The sequence below is a fragment of the Macaca mulatta genome, chromosome 2 (genome assembly GCF_049350105.2).
Source record: "Macaca mulatta isolate MMU2019108-1 chromosome 2, T2T-MMU8v2.0, whole genome shotgun sequence".
Lineage (NCBI taxonomy): Eukaryota > Metazoa > Chordata > Mammalia > Primates > Cercopithecidae > Macaca > Macaca mulatta.
The window spans coordinates 79,865,106-79,885,450 of NC_133407.1; the positions used below are offsets into that span (position 1 = coordinate 79,865,106).

General features: G+C 35.5%; 1 long non-coding RNA gene across 1 annotated transcript in view; it reads left to right on the plus strand.

Moving 5' to 3' along the window:
* The window catches only part of LOC144339046 (uncharacterized), a 106,042-nt gene extending 86,372 nt beyond the window's left edge, over nt 1-19,670 (plus strand). The window contains exon 4 of the long non-coding RNA XR_013413627.1: nt 18,915-19,670. This is a non-coding gene — a long non-coding RNA (uncharacterized LOC144339046). The remainder of the gene's footprint in view (nt 1-18,914) is intronic.
* The last annotated feature ends 675 nt before the right edge of the window (nt 19,671-20,345 follow it).

The following is a 20,345-nucleotide window of genomic DNA, read 5'->3' on the forward strand; positions in this document are numbered from 1 at the left end:
AACAAAAGGGTTTGAAACACAATGCAGGACATTTGCAGGAATTAACAGTTAGTACTTTTTTCATTGCCACTGACCAGAAATTTACCTAAATTGACATAAACCTCAAAAGAACTCATTGGTTCATATAATGGAAAGGTTTACAGATTGTATTGCCCCTGGGTGAGTTTGATTCACGGGATCAAATAATGTCAATACTTGATTTTTCTCTTTCTCTTTGCTCAGCCTTCTGCTTACTGGCTTGCTGAGTTAGTCTCGGCATGTCCCATCTCATAGCATTCTTAGGACTGATTCTCCCAGCAATCCAAGCTATCATTGTATTTTATTTGCTTCAACTGGATCATATGACTATGGCTTGCTTCCATGTGACTGTGGCCAGACAAAGTCAATGCTCTGATGGGCCAGCATTGACCACAGGCCCCACTCTGGAACCAGGGTTGGAGACAACTCCATCCAAAGCACATAGTAGAAGGAGTGAAGAAAAAACCCACAGTGTTACAATAATGAAAGCTCAGAGGCAAATAGAGCAGAGGTCTACTTGAACAGGTACCTCTCCGTTGGATGGTTCACCTCATATTGGAGCTAGAAAGGTACTCAGAGTTCATCTAGTCCAACATATATAGAGAACAAAAACTAAGGGGAAGAGAAATTAAATATTTTTCTAGGCTTACACAGCTATAGGCAAAAGATAGATTAGGAACCAAAGACTCATAATTTTTAGTTTGGACTTTATTATATTTGACATATTCAAGCAAACAAAGGCACATGCCCTCTCTGTGTAAGGCACCCCGGACAAGATGAGGAACAGTAAAAAAGTATGTCAAACAAAGGACTTGCTACTAGTCAGAAATCTCACAAGATGCTGGCAATAAGCCAGATCTAGACACCTTAATTCTTTATTCTGAATTTACAGTGGCCCTATTTTCGCATCCTTATATAGTTGGCAATATCTTTCTTCATGCTAATAAATGCCTGAGACCCATATCAGGCAGCTCAGTTAGCATAAGGATATTTATGCCATTAAAATTGGGCCTTATATTATTAATCAATTAGTGTGCATGTCTGTGTAAACTATTTAATTATAACAGTCAGGTCACATAGATACACTATCCACTTTATGGAGCGTGATCAGTATTAATTTTTACCCTCAGAATAATTTTATTGGTTTTGGTCACCATGGAGTGCTGATGCTAGTATTAGCTTCCTTTAAAATATTTCACAGTTAAAGCTTAATAGGCATCTTTGGTTCATGTCCTGAGGAGAAAACTTTCCTGTTCTGATCTCCGGTAAGCCTAATGCTAAGTTTCCAGGTAAAAACAATGAGGAATGGAAACAGGCCCTACCCTTGGAAGAACTGTGATGAGAAAAATAATTTTACACTTGGTTCTTTTTCATTTCACCTGCCTACTGCATTTATTTATTTACCTTTGGGTGCTGGTGCCCAATGCAGGGCTATCCTATAAAACTGAAAGTTAACTGTGTTGAAAATCAAGTAAAGCTTCTACAATAGGGAAAGCCTATTTCTAATTGTGACAAAACTTACAACTCAATTCTATTAGGTGAATATTAGGTACTCTGCAGAGACTCTGGTATACTAAATACAATACTGATACCTGTTTGATGCATTTTTTAATGTTCTGAGGCCAAAGTAGAGATCTCTCCTCTTTTCCTCTTTTTTTAAAGCTAAATAGTATTCTATTGTGTATGTTTCACCTTTTCTTCATTCATTCATTTGTCGGTGGACACTTAGATTGATTCTGTGTCTTGGCTATTGTGAAAAATGCTGCAATGAATATGAGAGTATAGATATCTCTTTGACATACTAATTTTATATCCTTTGGATATATACCCAGTAGTGGAATTGCTAAATCATACAGTAGTTTTAATTGTAATTTTTTGAGGGTCTTCTCTTTCCAGATTTTATTGTCATCAAAAACTTAGGTCCCTTATAATAATATCAACAATTTTTAAAAGGTGAAAGCCTTAAAATAATCTTAAATGAGAGAAGTAGACAACTATCCAAGGCATGCCACATGAAGTACTTGTGATTGCAAGCATATTTCTTGCAGACAAAGGTGATAAATACGGGTGAGTAGAACTGGATCATAAATGTCAACAAATCTCTTCAAACCTGTGAAATTAATAAGAACAAATTATGTCACAGTCACCTCTTCCAATACATATGTATTATCTTTACAATCTTAGATGAACAAAATGGCTTTCCAAGGTCCTAGTGCATAGCCTCTCTATTTCCATTTCACATCTAGGCTTATGTACTTCTCCCTACCCTATACAAAAAAAAAAAAAAAAAAAAAAGACAAAAACAAAAAAACAACAAAAAAAGCAAAAACTTTCCCTACACAAATTTTTTGCTACTCTTGACTTCTAACCAGTGTTTGAGAAAATTAGATAATAATGATCTGAGGTTGTTATTTAATAAAAATTAGTGAGAAAAGATTATAAGTGGAAAATATTTGCAATGTTCACTTTTTTAAAAAATTAACTTTTATTTTTGATACTGGGGGTACCTGGGCGAATTTTTTACATGAGAATATTTTGTGATGCTGAGGTTTTGAAAATGAATCTTGTCACCCTGGTGATGAGCATAGTGCCCAATAGGTAGATTTTTAACCCAACCCCACTCTCTAGTAGTCCACATAGTCTGTTTTTCTCATATTTATATCCATGTGTGCTCAGTGCTTAGCTACCACTTATAAGTGAGAACATGTGGTATTTAGTTTTCTGTTCCTGCATTAATTTGCTTAGAATTATGGCCTCCAGCTCCAACCATATTGCTGCTTAGGACATGAATTCACTCTTTTTAATGACTATATAGTATTCTATGCTGTATATGTACCACATTTGCTCTATGCAGTATACTGCTGTTGGGCACCTGGGTTGATTCCATGCCTTCGCTATTGTGAATAGTGCGGTGGTGAACACACGAATGCATGTAATTTTTTGATGGAATTATTTATTTTCTTTTGAGTATATACCCATTAATGAGACTGCTGGGTCAAATGGTAGCTCTTTTTGAAGTTATTTGAGAACTCTTCTATAGTGCCTTGACTAATTTAAATTCCCACCATTAGTATATGTGTTCCCTTTTCTTCACAGCCTGGCCAGCATCTATTGTTTTTTGACTTTTTAATAATAGCCATTCTGATTGGTGTGAGATGCTATTCCTTTTGTTTTGCATTTCTCTGATGATTAGTGATGCTGAGCATTTTTTCAAATGTTTGTTGGCCACTTTGTATGTCTTCTTTTGAGCAGTGTCTGTTCATGTTCCTTGCCCATGTTTTAAAGGGGTTATCTGTGTTTTGTTTGTTGATTTAAGTTCCCTATAGATTCTGGATAATAGCACTTTGTCAGACGCATAGTTTGCAAAAATCTTCTCCCATTCTGTAGGTTGTCTGTTTACTTTGTTGGTAGTTTCTTTTGCTGTGCAGAAGCTCTTTAGTTTATTAGGTCCTACTTGCAATTAACAGATACAATGCTATTCCTATCTGACTACCAGTGTCATTCTTCACAGAATCAGAAAAAAACTCTGCTAAAATTAATATGGAACCAAAAAGAAACCTTAATAGCCAAAGCATTCCTAAGCAAAAAGAACAAAGCCAGAGGTATCACAATACCTGACTTCAAACTATACTATAAAACTCCGGTGATAAAAACAGCTTGGTACTGGTACAAAAACAGACACGTAGACCAATGGACCAGAAGAGACAATTCAGAAATAAAGCCAAACACTCACAACCATCTGGTCTTTGATATGTCTGACAAAAATAAGCAATGGGGAAAGGAAAGCACTATCAATAAATGTGCTTGCATAATTGGCTAGCCATATGCAGAAGATTAAAGTTGAACCCCTACCTTTTACTATATACAAAAATTTACTCTATATGGATTAAAGATTTAAACGTAAGACTTCAAACTATAAAAGTTTTGGAGGACAACTTGGGAAATACTCTTCTCAACATTGGCCTTGGCAAGAAATTTTTGGCTACGTCTCCCAAAGCAATTGTACTCTTTTCTTATGCTACATGGTTTTTGAAAGTCTTCATCCTATTGCATAAGACAGTCCACTTCAGGATGCTTCAGTTGGAAGAAAACAAGAAAGAAAGTGCTCTAAAACTTAAGCAAGTTAAGGTAATTTAAGACCTTGTGACTCTTGGCTAAATAGTGAGTAGTAAATCAATGCTAGAATTGTCATTGGGACTGTGACCATGTTAAGACATTCAAGGCGCTTTTGAATGAAATTCAAGATCAAAGCAAACATTGCGGTTGAAATGAGAAACCTAATTTCATACTTCTGATGTTTAGCTTCTTGTTTACATCTTTTGGAATGTTTATTCTTAGATTTAGTTATTTTACAGCTAAATGAACAAAGCCCTCTAACATCTTGTAAACAAATACTGACATATTAACATATTTGTCAAATTGTATTTGTGAAATGTCTTGAAGATTTGTAATTATTTTGTCTTAAAAATCAAACCAAAACAAATGCTTAGTTCATTCAACTCTAATAACCTGATGGCAGCAATGAACAGGAGGAGACATAACCCAGAGGAAACCCTAAGGACTCATTTAGGATGTCTCCCTGTATCTACAGAGTGATAAAATGACACATGCAGCTCTACAAAAGTAAAAATGCACTCACGAAAATATTTTGAACCTAGAAATACCTGTGCAGAAAAACAAATCTGGTACATTTATACCAAGTTTTTGTGTTTCTCCACCTGAATTTCTGTATAAAACTGTAATTTTTTAAAGCAAAATGAATAACAAGTTATTGACTATAGACCATTAACACATCAAGGCAGTGTGCACAGGAGTTTATTTAGCCTGATCCTTATTCCTCATCTAAAAGCGCATGGTTTCTGTTTTGCTTTTGGTATTGCAATCAATGAAATTAAGATTTCTATATCAAAAAGAGGAAGTTAGAATTTCAGGAGATAAACAAGTAACCAAAGCAGCTAAAACCCTGAGAGATAAAAATATGTTCTTTTTAAATTTCATTAGTGTCCTTCTGCTTCCAACCTCCCTGCTGTCCAATGAAACAAAATTCTTCAGAAAGTTGCTACATGTAAAAACCAAATATAATGAGGTGCATTTTTTTCCTAAAGAGAATATACTCAAAACGTTTTCAAAATACACTCTTTAAGAAGGAAGGCAGATTCTGACAGTCTCAATAACCTTACAGTGGGATGTGTTTAGTGGAGAATTTTGCAGAGAATGCTCACACAAGCCACCTGGGAGGTTTGATATGACCACATTATATTGTGGACATGGATGTTAGTATTAAGCCTTTAGCCCTATTCTTCAACCAGTTTACAATGTGAACGTTCCTTTGAACAACTAGGAAATGAACTCAACTTTTGCTATGTGTTTTTTTAATTAGGTAGCCTATCACGTCTACCCCTACAAAGTTCCCAGCCCCCTGCAACCCCAGGCTAACACCTGATGTCACACTCCTTATTAAGTGTACTACAGTGACTTCTATACATGCCTCTGTATGTGCAAACCATCCATAATAGACACTTTGGGGGAAGGGGTGAAGACATTACCATGTGCTTCAAGTTGTCTAAGGCTATTCTATATGATGAATGTGCTGATAACTTTCTGCTATGATTCTTCTATTTGGTCAATCACCTCTCAGTTATCTGCCAGCTCCCACAGCACATACATAATCACAGCTTATTTCCTAATCAGACATTGTAGTGCAACACAGTTTTATCTCTAAAACTACATACTATAACAGATGTATCCTCCATTATGGATGTTTATTTTACCGGACTGGGAATCCTAAGAGTGGCTAACATGGAAAGCAAGGTAAACAATCACAGGTCTCATACAATGCAACTGTTTACCTTCCAGACAAAGAGCAGCTTGCTTACTGCTTCTAAAATGTGACAGATTCTCTAGCTCATGGAACTCCTGTGGTACATCCTACTCCATGCTTAGGGGCTTCCTGGCCCTCCATATATCCCTATTGAAGGACTTCAGGAACTTGTAGAACCAGCACAAATATGCTAGTACTCCTGCTTTTGTTTTGGTTGTCAGTAATATAGTTCCTTGTCTCTGACAAAGAGTCACCTCTCTTCTGTTAGCATCCATGGACCTATAGAAGCCTAATCCATTAACTTGTATAGTTATTTCTTCTACTTAGTCAAAGCTATTTAAATATGGCAAAATTTACACAGTTGTGAACTTTTACGTATGTCTAAATCTATTGTAAGCATCTTGTGGGCTGAGATCATGCCATGTAGTTTTTAATCCTCCCAGCACTTAGCATTGTTGTACACATAAGTATTTGATAAACATTTGATGGATTGTTGACATGTTGAAAACAATCTTACATATTTGGGCACATTTGAGGTAAGCAAGTGTTCATTCCTGTTGTGACAAATACCAATATCCCCCTAATTAATTTCTCATTTGGATACCAATATTTTTTCTCATTTCTTTTCTTCTTTCTTCCCCTCAATTTTTCCAAAATATTCACCTTCTTTTCTCCTTCCTTCCTTCCTTCCTTCCTTCCTTCCTTCCTTCCTTCCTTCCTTCCTTCCTTCCTTCCTTCCTTCCTTCTTTTCCTGTGCTATATCTTCTGTCTTCACACCTACCTGCTTGTCATCTACCATATTTTCGTTTATTCAACAAATATTTACCAAGATGCCTCGTATGTATCAGACATTATTCTAGGCTCTGCAAATACAGCAGCAAGCAAAATGAGTCAATATCTGTCACGTTTGTCTTATTACCTTCAACTTTATTTGAAAAAATATTAAAAACATCACAAGGAATATATATAAATAACACAATACACAGTAGAAATAGGTGAAGAAGAGATGATAAACAAGCAGGGAAGAGAAAAAGAAATAAAGCAGTGCTTAGGAATGAGACTAATACCATAAAGTTGAAACATATTTGTTTTTGCCACAAATTTGGTTCTATGGTTTAATTAGAAGATTCTAAGTTCTCCTAGGATAAGATAAGGTCTTAGAATACTCACATTTTTAAGAAGGCCTGATGCCCAGGGTCATAGTTGTTTTTTCTGTGCGATTCCTTCCTAGACAAGTGTTTGACTATTCTGTGGGAACATCTAATTATGGGGATCACATGTAGAGGCCACAGAGGAGAGTCCATCTAAGCCATATCCATCTCCTGGGTCTAGGTTCCCCAATCATAAATTAGGTTATTGTAACTCTATAACTTGTGTCTCTTTACTGATGTGGTATTACTTGTATTATAATATATGAATGTGAAAGCATATGAAAGTGAAAAGTGATTGTTTCTAACCTGAGAGATTTAAAAAATGGCACTTTGGATAGGCTCCTATGCATGGAGGAAATTCACATTCATTCCTTCACTTGTTTTTCATTGTACCCAAGCTCTAGCATTTCAGCTTCTTGAGATTCTAAGTTGGTCTTTAAGACATCTCTCATATATTAAACAATTGCAATAAGGGTTGCTCAGCATGTTACTTGTTAATAAAGGACATCTGCATTTGTTTTAATGCTTATTTAAAAAGAAATTGGGATTTAGTGCTTGTCGGCGCTAATGGAATCAATGGTACTTTAATATGTGTTAATGGCACTTCAGCTCCCTTAGCAGCAGAAAACAGGTTATTAACCAAACACACTATTGCTCCAAATGAAAAAGAAAGTATATAGATTCTAGAAAAGGCAAAGATGGCACATGATTTTGCTGGTTTGAGATCATTTAAACCTAAATGAAACATATATTTTTCTCCTTCACTATGTTTTTAATCCAAAGGGCAAATACAATTGTAACGGTGGGTGTTGGGTAAAGCCATCATGCAGCTTATCAAAGCAGAGGGCAAAAACACATGCTCAGTGCTCCTCCTTGTGAAATTTCAATGAGATGCTAACTGTGAGCTGCTAGCTTTAGGAAAGGATTTTCCTTCTCATTGATATATATATCTTCAAAGGATCAAGTGATTAAGAGGAAGGTAAGGGAAGAGGTGCTCTAAAAAGAACAGAGAAGGGCAATGCATTGGGTTAGGCATTAGCTCATCATATTAGATTCAACAAAACAGGAAGTCAAATTAATGGCTGAGGCCTTGACTTGTATAACTTGCTTTGGACCACTAAGCCTCTCTTTACTTTGCACTTGTATAGAGCTTTGATCTTATAGTGTTCATTTCTTCAGGCATTTATTACATCTGGTAGCAGATTTTGTAATTTAGGCACTGCATGTTGTTAAGTCAGAGACTAGAAATAACATAAGAAAGGAAGACATAATTAACTTCTAAAAAACCCCTATTCTTTCATTTGATATCTGCATCAAAATGTTTTTAAATATTTCCTAATATGGCTAATCCTTACATTTTTAAAAGACCAGTGAAAGCTTTTTGCAGTTAAAAGGTTAGTCAAGCATTCTCAATTAGTAAAGAGTGTGCTTAACTTTTGAGATATTTTGTACAGTTACTGAAAATATCTATTTTATTGATATTTTCTAACATTCATGTTATTTTTCTTTGGGATGGAAAAATAGAAACCTTAGCTGAAAAAGAAAGTCACTTATGTCTCATACAATTGATTTTTACACTTTTATTTAATGGTTTATAGACTTCAAAAGAACCTTCTCTGAAACATAACCTTTTTCAAATCTTGTATAGAATGGATAATTTCTGGCATTCTTGGAGACTGAAAGGACAACTAATGATTAAGTGTTTGAAATACTAGATTGAAAATGAGAAAACTTAATGTATTATCTCAGTTTAACACACCATGGTCTCAGTCTCATCGTTGAGTTGTTATAAAACCCAGCAAGGCAATTTTAAGGAAGTGCTTTGTCCTTTTGGAAGAAAGGTTTCATATCAATGTACAGCATTAATATGAGTTGCTTGGAGGGCTATTGGCTGAAATCTGAGAGTCAATACAGTATTCTCAGTTGCTAGTGTCTAGTAACATAACACTCTAGGATTATACTGTCAATTTCATATCTATGCAGGGTTTTGTTAATACTCTATAAAAGGGGATGCTAAACAGTGAGATCAATGAACTATTCAAAGTCACTCTATATGTGGGGAACATTTCTTCCTGCTTCATCCCTCCTGGTTTACTAAAGGAACATTTTCCTGTCTTGAATTTTAACATAGTTATTTTGACATCACAGAGACAAACATATTGTTTAAATTTTCTCTCTTTTCAAGAACAGTGAAGGACAAAAATTGGTTGCCTTGAATGTTTCAAAAAGGGGGACAATAATTCCATTGTGAATTTACACCAGATTGACTAACATGAGCTAAACAGCAATGAATTAACTCAAGAATGCTGCAGCTTAATCTAGAGAGAATGAACTGCTTAGAAGGTATGTTCTTAACACAATTTCTGCCACAAGGCTGTAGCTATTTTCAAATCTTTTAAAATGTATTTCAGGTAGCATTCTTAGCACTTTAATGCAGGGCCATTTTCTTCAATGTTCTCTTCAGGGTGAATAGCTATCATCCTACAAAATGAGAATTCAGGCCACATGTCAAACTTTCAAGGAGGCACACTGGGAAGTGATAATGCCTAAAAGATAAATTGGAAAGATACCATAGGTATTAGCTTGTGTAAATGCTGCTTTCAATTTGTGTAGCAGTCAATGTACCACTTTCAGAACAAGATAATGAATTAAATGTAATTCTTGGCTGTCCCCTGAAGTCCTAATAAGGACCCAATAGTTGGATTCAAACTGATTTGAAACCTATCCTGGAACCATTCCATAGATGCTTGCTTTCATTCTATAACTGGGCCAAGACAAGTTTTAATGTAGCTTAATTTCTACTCTCTTTAAAGCGCTGACAAGAGTGGCTCTTGAATTACAGCAAAACTTTATGCATTTCTTTGCTCATAAAGAACTCACCAAATGTCAAGACTTGTCCTTGGGTTTAATTTCTTAGATGGGATGGTGTTTATATTTTAACCAAAAGAGGTATTGTTATCTTACTTTTTTTTTCTGTTAATCAAGGTATTAATGGCAATATAAGTTAACTTTTTTGTTAGTTTTTAGTTGGCCTTTAGGATATTTGTTTTTTTGTTTGTTTGTTTGTTTTTTGACAGCTCTGTCGCCCAGGCTGGAGTGCAGTGGCATGATCTCGGCTTCCTGCAAGCTCTGCCTCCTGGGTTCACGCCATTCTCCTGCCTCAACCTCCCGAGTAGCTGGGACTACATGTGTCCGCCACCATGCCCGGCTAATTTTTTGTATTTTTAGTAGAGATGGGGTTTTACCATGTTAGCCAGGATGGTCTCGATCTCCTGACCTCGTGATGCGCCCGCCTCGGCCTCTCAAAGTGCTGGGATTACAGGTGTGAGCCACCACGCCTGGCCTAGGATATTTGGTTTTAATTAAAGTACTTCAATCATTCAACATGGCCTCACCAAACAGTGTCTGGGCTCCTGTGAAGATAAATGGTTAAGAGACATATTTTCCATCTCAAGGAGCTCAAAATAAATTTGGATGGGGGTAGTGGACAGTAAAATTAAAACATTTGGATATGAATGTGAAATAAGCGACTCAAATTTTATCATGTGAATTTCATTGTTAGGTGGGCAGAAAATATTCGCTTTTTTTTTTTTTTTTTTTTTTAACCTTCCCATGTTAGTTACTGCTGGGAGTGTGTTGGAAAATGGCTTGCCATGAGGAAAAATTGTGAGAGCAAGTTAAGAAGTGCTTACCATTTTTTTTGGAATATGTAAGCTGATATTTTCTAAATTCAATATATATTTTGAGTCATGCTTTGCAGGGCTTTTCCAAAACTGGTTCAACAACCAGTCAATCAAAAAAGATTCATTAAAGTATTTCCCTTCAAGGCACTGTTTATAAATAATTAAGCAGATAGCATCATTTAGGTCTGAATGCTGTACAGAGAGAGTGAGTCCATGGAATCCAGTTTTCTAGAGGAAGAAGCAGGATGCCCCAGAGCTTCCTCATCCACATCTAAGTGGTCAGATACATTTCCTTTCCAAGAAGGTACGCAGGAGATTGCTTTATTTTTGCTTGAAGTTCTCACTGACCCTGAGGACCACAGACTCACACTCATTTGTATCTAATCCAGACTCCGCATCCTAGTAACTTTGGTTGTCTTGTCAATGTTTCCAGATTGTTCCAGTCAATGGCTCAGGCTCTTGGTGATTGTTGTAGTGTCTCATCTGTATGGAAAGTTCCCCTCACATATACTACAGTTTTGTTTGCCTTCAAATATTCAGGACGTCTCAAATACAAAATAGGCTTGAGACTTGACAATTTTAGACTCATGAGCATGATCTCTGATAGGTGAATCTTCCTTTTGACCGCTGACACTGACTGCGTGGCCCCAACAGGTTGTACCAAGCCACCACCAACCATAGCACAGAGGATCAGGGTCCCGTAACTGAAATTTTCAGAGTGGGAGGGAAACTGCAGCCAGCCTCATTTACCAGAGGCCCTGGCATGCTCTTTTTTTGTGTGGCTTCTGTGAAATTACAGAAAATCAGATAGCTTTCTTTCTAGTGAGGCATTTACAACCAAATGCCTCACTAGAAGGTATAAACCCAGAGCTTTTCTGGACTTAAAGAAAAGGCGTAATCTTAAGAAGAAATAAAATTCTTGCCTCTGGAGAAACGAGGTTAAAAAAAGTGATGATATCTGAATAGCAGAAAATGTATTATTTTATTCAACAGGAGGGAAGATAAAACATTCTTATGTACCTAACAATTTTCCAAAAGTCTACCTTCATTTTTTTTTTCTTCTGTACTAAGTGCTGCTTGTGGTTTGGACATTGCTTTTTAAAACAATATTAAATAAAATGCCCCCTTAAAAGAAAATTAATGCCCTTGTACTAAGAAAAGATACAGGTTTTTGCATTCTATAGAAAGGAAGTTGGCAGGGCTAGAGTCCATTTAACAATAGCGGAGTTGGTAAGGAGAAGCTGGGGTCAAGCATCAGATTTTTCATAGAGTATTGAGATTGGGGCCATAGCAGGTAGTAAGCAGGAATTCACACATGGAAGAACCAAGAGTCTCAGAGGGAGATGCAGGATACTGAAATCAAGGAGCAGAGCTGAGTTAATAATCTGATGGGATTCTGCTATCATGAAAAAGAATAGGGCTGTCAGGCAAAGCAGCTCCGAAAGTTTTATGGAACAGACTTTTTAGTATTAACCAGCTTTCACTGATCCAATCTACTTTGTAAACAGATAAACCAGTGGTGTCTTCAGAGTAACTCAGGCTTCTGACGCATACACTCTGATAGAATTTCATTATATGAGGATATTAAAAGAAGCATGCCCATAAAAACTAGCCCAGGAAGTCTGTTTAACTAAAATACATTCTGTGGTTCTCAGAATCTATTTATCACATACATGATAAAGAATTCTTCCAAAAAAAGTTTTAAACTTGCTGTCTATCCGAAAGTATGAACATCCTATATCATTTATTCTTCTCTCCTAAATTACCTATCAAACAACAAATAAAGCCATGTGCAAAGGTTTTGGGAGAGTCCCAAGTGAGGGCTACTGTGAAGATAAATGGTTAATGTCTGCTCTCCCAGCTGCTCGGTTAATTACTATAATAGAAAACATCTTGAGGGAAAACACTGCATACAGTTATTAGCAATTAACCCACAACTCCAAAAAAAATCACAATTCTTACTAATAATAGAACATTTCCCAGCCAGCCTAATTATAATTTCTACACAAGAGCCTTGTGTTTTCAGAAAATGTGAAATATTATAAGTCACTACTATTTAAAATGCAAATAGGAAATCAGGAAGATGAAGATTATATTGAGAAATGCAAAATGGAGTAGAGCAGATAGAAATGGGAGGAGGCATGATTTATGTGGTAATGAACTAATTCCTTGACAAGCAGTAGATTCAGATATATTAACCAAATAACTTTTTGCTGAGTGTTTACTACAATACAGGACCTTGTGGTGTTAATGATTGGTGCTACAAAAATGGTAAAGAAGTTAAGACAGCGTAATGTGGAACAGGAGAAATCCATGATATGGATTTCAGATATGATACTGTTTTGTTTTTCTACGAATCATGGAATCTTCTTAGATATATCTCAATCTTGAAGCTCATTTTTTTTCCTCCCATATAGTTATGTTTCTTTTATTGTTCCTGTCTGCTCATTGCTTACTGGTCTTCTTGTCCTCTCTGACACACACCAAATTTATTTCTGTTTCAAAATTTTAAAACACTTGTTATTACTGCTGCCTGGAATATTTACTCCCCAGATTTGGAATGACTATTTTCTTCCAAGAATTCATGCATCTGCTCAGAGAAAGCTTGATCACATTACAAAACAGTCTGCTTTTCTCTTCTTTTTCTGTCCTATAACTTTACTTTGTTTTTCCACACATACACCACTATCTGATAGAATATCCCATTCGCTACTTCATAACTTATCAACATTAACCTATATTCATTAACTTCCTCCCTGTTTTGGATCTGCTATATCCACGCTTCCTAAACCTTCTTCCTCTCCTTTGTGCTCTCAATTATGTCTGTATGAATATTTGCATTATTTTATATGTGGAATATTGTTTATAGCTAAGCCAAATAATGTCTTAGAAAATTTATTTTCTCATATGAACTTCAATTTTTTTCTATAGTTAATAATTGTCTTGTGTTTTCTCATACATAAGTAGTTCATTTTCCCCTCAAATATTCCATGCACAGAAATAAATTCTGTAACTCCCAAACACACTAAATTACCTACCTCTTTTTATCATTTGGAGATATTTATCCTCTACTCCCTACTCATTCTCATTTAATAGGACACTTTTTAGTTCTGGCTCATAGCTTGAATTGTACAATTCCCTTTGCCAATTTCCTACAAATTCCCTTTGCCTATTTTCTGGTGTTCATATGTTCTTCTTTCTTAATTCACTTCTTCATTTTGCTGAGGCATTTCCTCCGGTAGCTTCTAGGAAAGGGTATGGTGGGGCTCAGTTTTTTTAGTTTTTATATGTCTGGAAAATGTTTTACTTTTACCCTTGATTGATAGTTCAGCTGAGTATGGAATAGTAGGTTAAAATTGTTTCCCTCTATATTTTGAAGTTATTGCTTCCCTATTTTATATCATTTTGATGTTTCTTTTCCAAAAGTCCAATGATATTCTGAATGATATCTTTTGTATGTGTGCTGTCTCTGCCCCTTTTAGGATTTTCTGGTTCAGTAGTATTGGACGGGCCTGAGAATTATTTCTGACAAGTCCTCAGGCAATGCTGATGCTGCTGGTTTGGGGACCACACTTTGACAAATTCCAGTTTATACAAATGGCCTTCTTGTTAAATTAACACTGGTCCATTCTTTAATGTTCAAACATGTGTGCCTTCGGAACTTCTATTCATTCTTTATGACTCACCTCATATACAGCTGGAGGAAGAATTTCTTGACATATAGAACGCCTATGCTTCCCCAAAGTAACGCCTCAGTTATCTGCATTTTATACCTACTTATCTCATGATACTAATCACATTGGACACATTGGACAAGTCACATGGCTGACTCATCTGAGATAGAGTAAACCCTTTGAGCATGCAGCGTCTGTCTTAGTATTTAGATATTTCTTCCTCCTCCTTCGCCTTTCCTTCTTCTCAACTTCCTAGTCTCCTCCTCTTTCTTCTGCTCCTCTTTCTTCTTTATTTCTGTTACCTAACTCTCTGCATGGCATACAGAGGCATGACGAGTGGAATTGAAGTTATGTTACTAAGTATAAGCGATAGATAAGATATACATTTGGAATGTTTTCCTTAAAAATTATGAATATCTTAATTTATTAATTTATTCAATAGTGTATCATGTAACCAATGGCAAGTGCACTCTCAAAGTGAGGCATTTAGATTATAGATGCTTTGCTTAAAATGGCTGGTTTTTAAACTCTTCATTACCTGGCCCACAGAGTGATAAGGAGCTTACCTCAGAATCAAAGTCAATGGACTGCATACTCCATTGAAAAAATCTTGTCATAAAAGAGTCTGTTAAACTAATGTGCTTAGTGCTTTCGTCTGCTTTCATTCTGGCATAAGCTTCTCATCTTGTTGAGGACCAGTATAAAACACTTTGCAGTTTGACACTGGTCTGCAGACTGTGCTTATGTTTTTTTTTTTTAAAGAGAGATATAATTTACATACCACAAAATTTATCCTTTTAAAGTGCTTTTCAATATTTTCACGAAGTTGTGTGAAAATACTAATTGCAGATATCTAATTCCAGAATCATCACTACTATGTAATTCCAGAACATATCATCACCCCCAAAAGAAACCCTATACATATTAACAGTCACTCCCCGTTTCTTTCTGCCCCCAGCCCCTCAAAACCACTAATTTATTTTCTGTCTTTATGAATTTGTCTATTCTAGACCTTTTACATACATAGATTCATAAGTCAATATGTAGCCCATTTTGTCTGACCTCTTTCACTTAGCATAAGGTTTTCAAGGTTCACCCATGTTGTAGCATGTATCAGTACTTCATTCCTTTTTATTTATGGCTATGTAATATTCTACTGTACAGATGTACCACATTTTGTTTATGTTTATCTGTTCGTTAATTGATGAACATTGAAGTTATCTCCAATTTTTGGCTATTATAAATAATGCTGCTATGAACATTATTGTACAAGTCTTTGTGTGGACATGTTTTTGATTATCTTGGCCTAGCAGTGAGATTGTTGGGTCATATGGCAACTTTATGTCTGATGTTCGGAAGAACTACTAAGCTATTTTTCAAAGTGGCTGTATCACTACATTCTTACCAGCAATGTATGAAGATTCCAATTTTCCATATCATTGCCAACATTTGTTGTTGTACCTTTGATTGTATTACAGCATCACAGTAGGTGTGAAGTAGCATTTCATTATGATTTTGAATGGCATTTCCCTAATGATTAATGATGTTGAGCCTCTTTTCACGTGTTTATTGACTTTTTATATATCTTTTAAAAGAAATATCTATCTAAACCATTTTCCCATTTTTAAAAATTGTTGAGTTGTAAGCATTCTTTATATATGCTGAATACTAATCTTTTCTCAGATATATGACATAAATATTTTAAACCTTTCTATGAGTTGTCTTTTCACTTTCTTGAGAGTATGCTGCCTATACTTTGGATACTATGCTCCAAAGTGGTATAGTAAGCTGAAGCTGCCTGTTTCATCTGCTGTACAAACACACAAACAAAACTATAGAAAATACTCCAGGTGCAAATGTGCACTATGTTTTTATGAAAGTATAAAATAATGAACTTTCAAGCACCATCATTTTGGGCTGGTGAGTTAGAGCCTAAGCCACAATTTGGGCTTACACCTTTTTATAATGGCAAAAATTCATTTTGTAAGATGATAGCTGCCAAATGTAGTGATTCTTCTGATGTATACAGGAGAAGAAAATGGAAAACCTTCTGGAAAGAATTCACCATTTTGTATGTAATTAAGAACATTCATGATGAGGAGGTCAAAATAACAGCATTAAAAGAAGTTTGGAAGAAGTTTATTCTAACTCTCCTGGATGACTTTGAGAGGTTCAGGATTTCAGTTGAGGAAGGAACTGCTGATGTAGTGGAAATAGCAAGTGAACTAGAATTCAAAGTGGAATCTGAAGATGTGATTGAAATACTGAAATCTCACGATCAAACATTAAAGAGTTGGCACTTATAGATGAGCAATGAAAGTGATTTTTTTCAGATGGAAACTACTCCTGATGAAGATACTTTGCACATTGTTCAAATGACAACAAAAGATTTAGATTATTACATAGCTTAGTTGATGAGGCAGCCACAGCATCTGCAAGAATTAACTCCACTTTGGAAAGAAGTTCTGCTGTGAGGAAATGCTGAAAATAGTATTGTATGCTACAGACAAATCTTTTGTGAAAGAGAGTCAATCAATGGGGCCAACTTTATTGTTGTCTTATTTTAAGAAATGTCCACAGCCATCCCAACCTATAGCAATTACTACTCTGATCAGTCAGCTGCCACTAACATTGAGGCAAGAGCCTCCACCAGCAAAGAGTATGACTTGTTGAAGGCTCAGTTAATTGTTAGCCTTTTTCTAGCAGTATTTTTAAAGTAAAGTGTGTACCTTTTTTTTTTTTTTTTTTTTTTTTTTTTTTTTTTTTTTGAGACGGAGTCTTGCTCTGCCGCCCAGGCTGGGGTGCAGTGGCCGGATCTCAGCTCACTGCAAGCTCCGCCTCCCAGGTTTACGCCATTCTCCTGCCTCAGCCTCCCGAGTAGCTGGGACTACAGGCACCCGCCACCTCACCCGGCTACTTTTTTGTATTTTTTAGTAGAGACAGGGTTTCACCGTGTTAGCCAGGATGGTCTCGATCTCCTGACCTCGTGATCCGCCCGTCTCGGCCTCCCAAAGTGCTGGGATTACAGGCTTGAGCCACCGAGCCCGGCCGCCTTTTTAAAAAATATAATGCTATTGCACACTTAATAGTCTACAGTATAGTGTAAATGTAATTTTTATATGTACTGAGAAACCAAAAAATTCATGTGATTCACTTTATTGGGTGGTCATATTCATATATATGAATATAATATTCATATTATTGTGGTGGTCTGGAGTTGAACTTGCAGTATCTCTAAAGTATGTCTATAAAAGAAACTCAAACAATTTAATAGGAAGAAAACAAATAACCCAATTTTTAAAAATGGGCAAAGGACCTGAATAGACATTTTCCCAAGAAGACATAAAAATGTCCAACAGGTGTATGAAAAGTGACTTAATATCACTAATCATCAGATAAATTCAAATTACAACCACAATGAGATATCACCTCATACCTGTTAGAATGACTATTATCAAAAAGGTAAAATATAACAAATATTGGAAAGGATATGGAGAAAAGAAAGCCTTTGTATGCTGTTGGTAAATTAGTATAACCATTATGGAAAAGTGTATGAAACTTCCTCAAAATGTTAAAAATAGAACTACTGTATGTTCCAGCAATCCCACTTTTGGGTATATAGCCAGAATAGTTAAAAGCAAGATCTCAAAGAGATATTTGAACATCCATGTTTATTGCAGCATTATTTACAATAGCCAAGAGGTGGAAACAACCCAAATGTTCATTGACAGATTAATGGATAAAGAAAATTTATATACATACAATGGAATATTATAAAGCCTTAAAAAGGAGGAAATCCTGTCATATGCCACAATATGGATGAACCTCAAGGATATTATGCTAAGCAAAATAAGCCAGTCATAAAGCAACAAATACTCTATGATTCTATTCATATGAAGTATCTAAAATAGTGAACATAGAAACAGAAAATAGAAAGGCGGTTGCCAAGGGCTGGGAGAAAGGGAGACGGAGAATTAGTATTTATGGATATGGATTCAGTTTGCAAGATAAAAAAGTTCTAGAGATCTGTTGCACAACAATATACTTAACAGTACAGAACTATACACTTAAAAATGGTTAAGATTATAAATTTAAAGTTACATATTTTTCACCCCATATGCCCCCAAAAAAGCATTATCTGTGCAAAGTACAGTTTCTAAAAAAATATGTATTTGGGCTAATCTTCCAATTCTGTTCTAATAAATACATATAATTCCAGATCTGATCATTCCATTTAACTCAAATATGATTGGGAAGTCTTTATGACCAATGAGGATTGGAGTGCTGAGAAATTATGTATAAATCACTAGCCATATATTTCATGGGTTTTATGAAGAATTTATTATTTTCCATAAAAAGAGAGAGAGAGAAAAACTATGGATTTGGAGGGGCAGAATTTAGTGGCAGATTAAGCCAAAGGGAGAATGATTATTCACATCTTGGTGTGACAATCTCAGTTGGTTCCCGGGTGAATTTCATTCTATTTTGCCTGACATCAAGATTTCAATGTGCATGGCTCATTAGTGCTTGTAGGCATTTTTACAACGGCAATTTATTACACTTTCAGGTGACAGAAGCTGTCCTTTAAAGAATTGCTTTCTGACCTCCTCCTCTTTCAACCTACAACACCTGCTGAATGAAGTGGCCTGTACTCCTTTCCTGTCCCCATATAGACACTGGAAGTTTTTGTGTGCGGGAGAGCAGGACTGAAAAGCTTTGGCTGGAAGGTTTTTGTAGCAGCCTGCTTGTTGAATTGCCATGGATCAACAATTTCTCAATGAGAAGAAGATAGATGAGAAGATAAAGTATTTGGTAACTGTAAAGCTTCAAGCAGGAACTCAAGAAGATTTTTAGAACATCTGGTCGGAATTTATTTTTTTTAGGTAAGCATCCCCTTTTACAACCAGCATACATAAAGCATTAAATTGGCTTACCCCACCCCTTCCTAACAAGAGAGAAGCTGGTTAGATTTATTAATCCTTTGATACAGGTCTGGAGGGAGAGTGAAGTGGCATGTGGAATTCCCATGAAGGACTCCCTTAAAATCTTTAGGACTCCTTTTAGATAGAATGTTTGTCTTCAATTTCTAACTCATTTTTAAGAATCTGTCTAGATTGAGATTGTGAAAGATCATTAACAAAAATAAAAATAGATAATGTTTCTGGATTTTTTCTGTAATATTTATGTCCAAAGAAGGGATATCATCAACACAAAACTTTTTATTCTCTTATTTTTAAAATTGGTTTTTGTGTAACTGGCTCATTCTCTTGCTTGGTTAAATTTAAAATTTATTTTCCTTTGACAATAAAGGCCGAGTTAATTGTTTTGTCTGTGTCTGCCTTCATTTTGTGTGTCCATAACAACCCCCAAACACCAAACTGCATTGTTCTTATAATATGGAAGATTATAACTAACAGGTTTCATAATACTTTGTTTTTTAAAAGATATAGCACACCCGACCAATCGAACCAAATAACCAGTTATTTCAAGATTGTATGAATATACTGCAGAAGGGAAGCTGATTTCAAATCAGTGTTTTCAAGTTCATGGCAAAATTTTAACACTTATGTTAGAAGAGTATATTTCATTTAATGGTGTTGCTTACATGACATTGTGTTCATATTATTATCCATGCTAGAATAATTTGAAATAAATCTCACTTTTTGAAATGTACACTATTCATATTTATTCTGTAGCATCCTAAGTGCTTTAAATATTCATCTATAGTAAAAAATGTGCTTTGAAACCAATGTATATAAAAGGAAAATTTTCTAATTTATGATTTTCAATGGGCTTAGTTACTTCCCACGTACCTAAGCTGTCCTTTACTAAACAACTATGCAATCAGATGATTTACAAACATTCTTGTATTTCTATTATTCTTTAGCTTTTAAAATAGTTCTGAATATTAGCTGTGGCTTACATAAAACTTAGCCTTGTAATAAATGTGATCTATTATTTATGCAAGACTTTCAGTGATATTATGAAAGAGAATGTT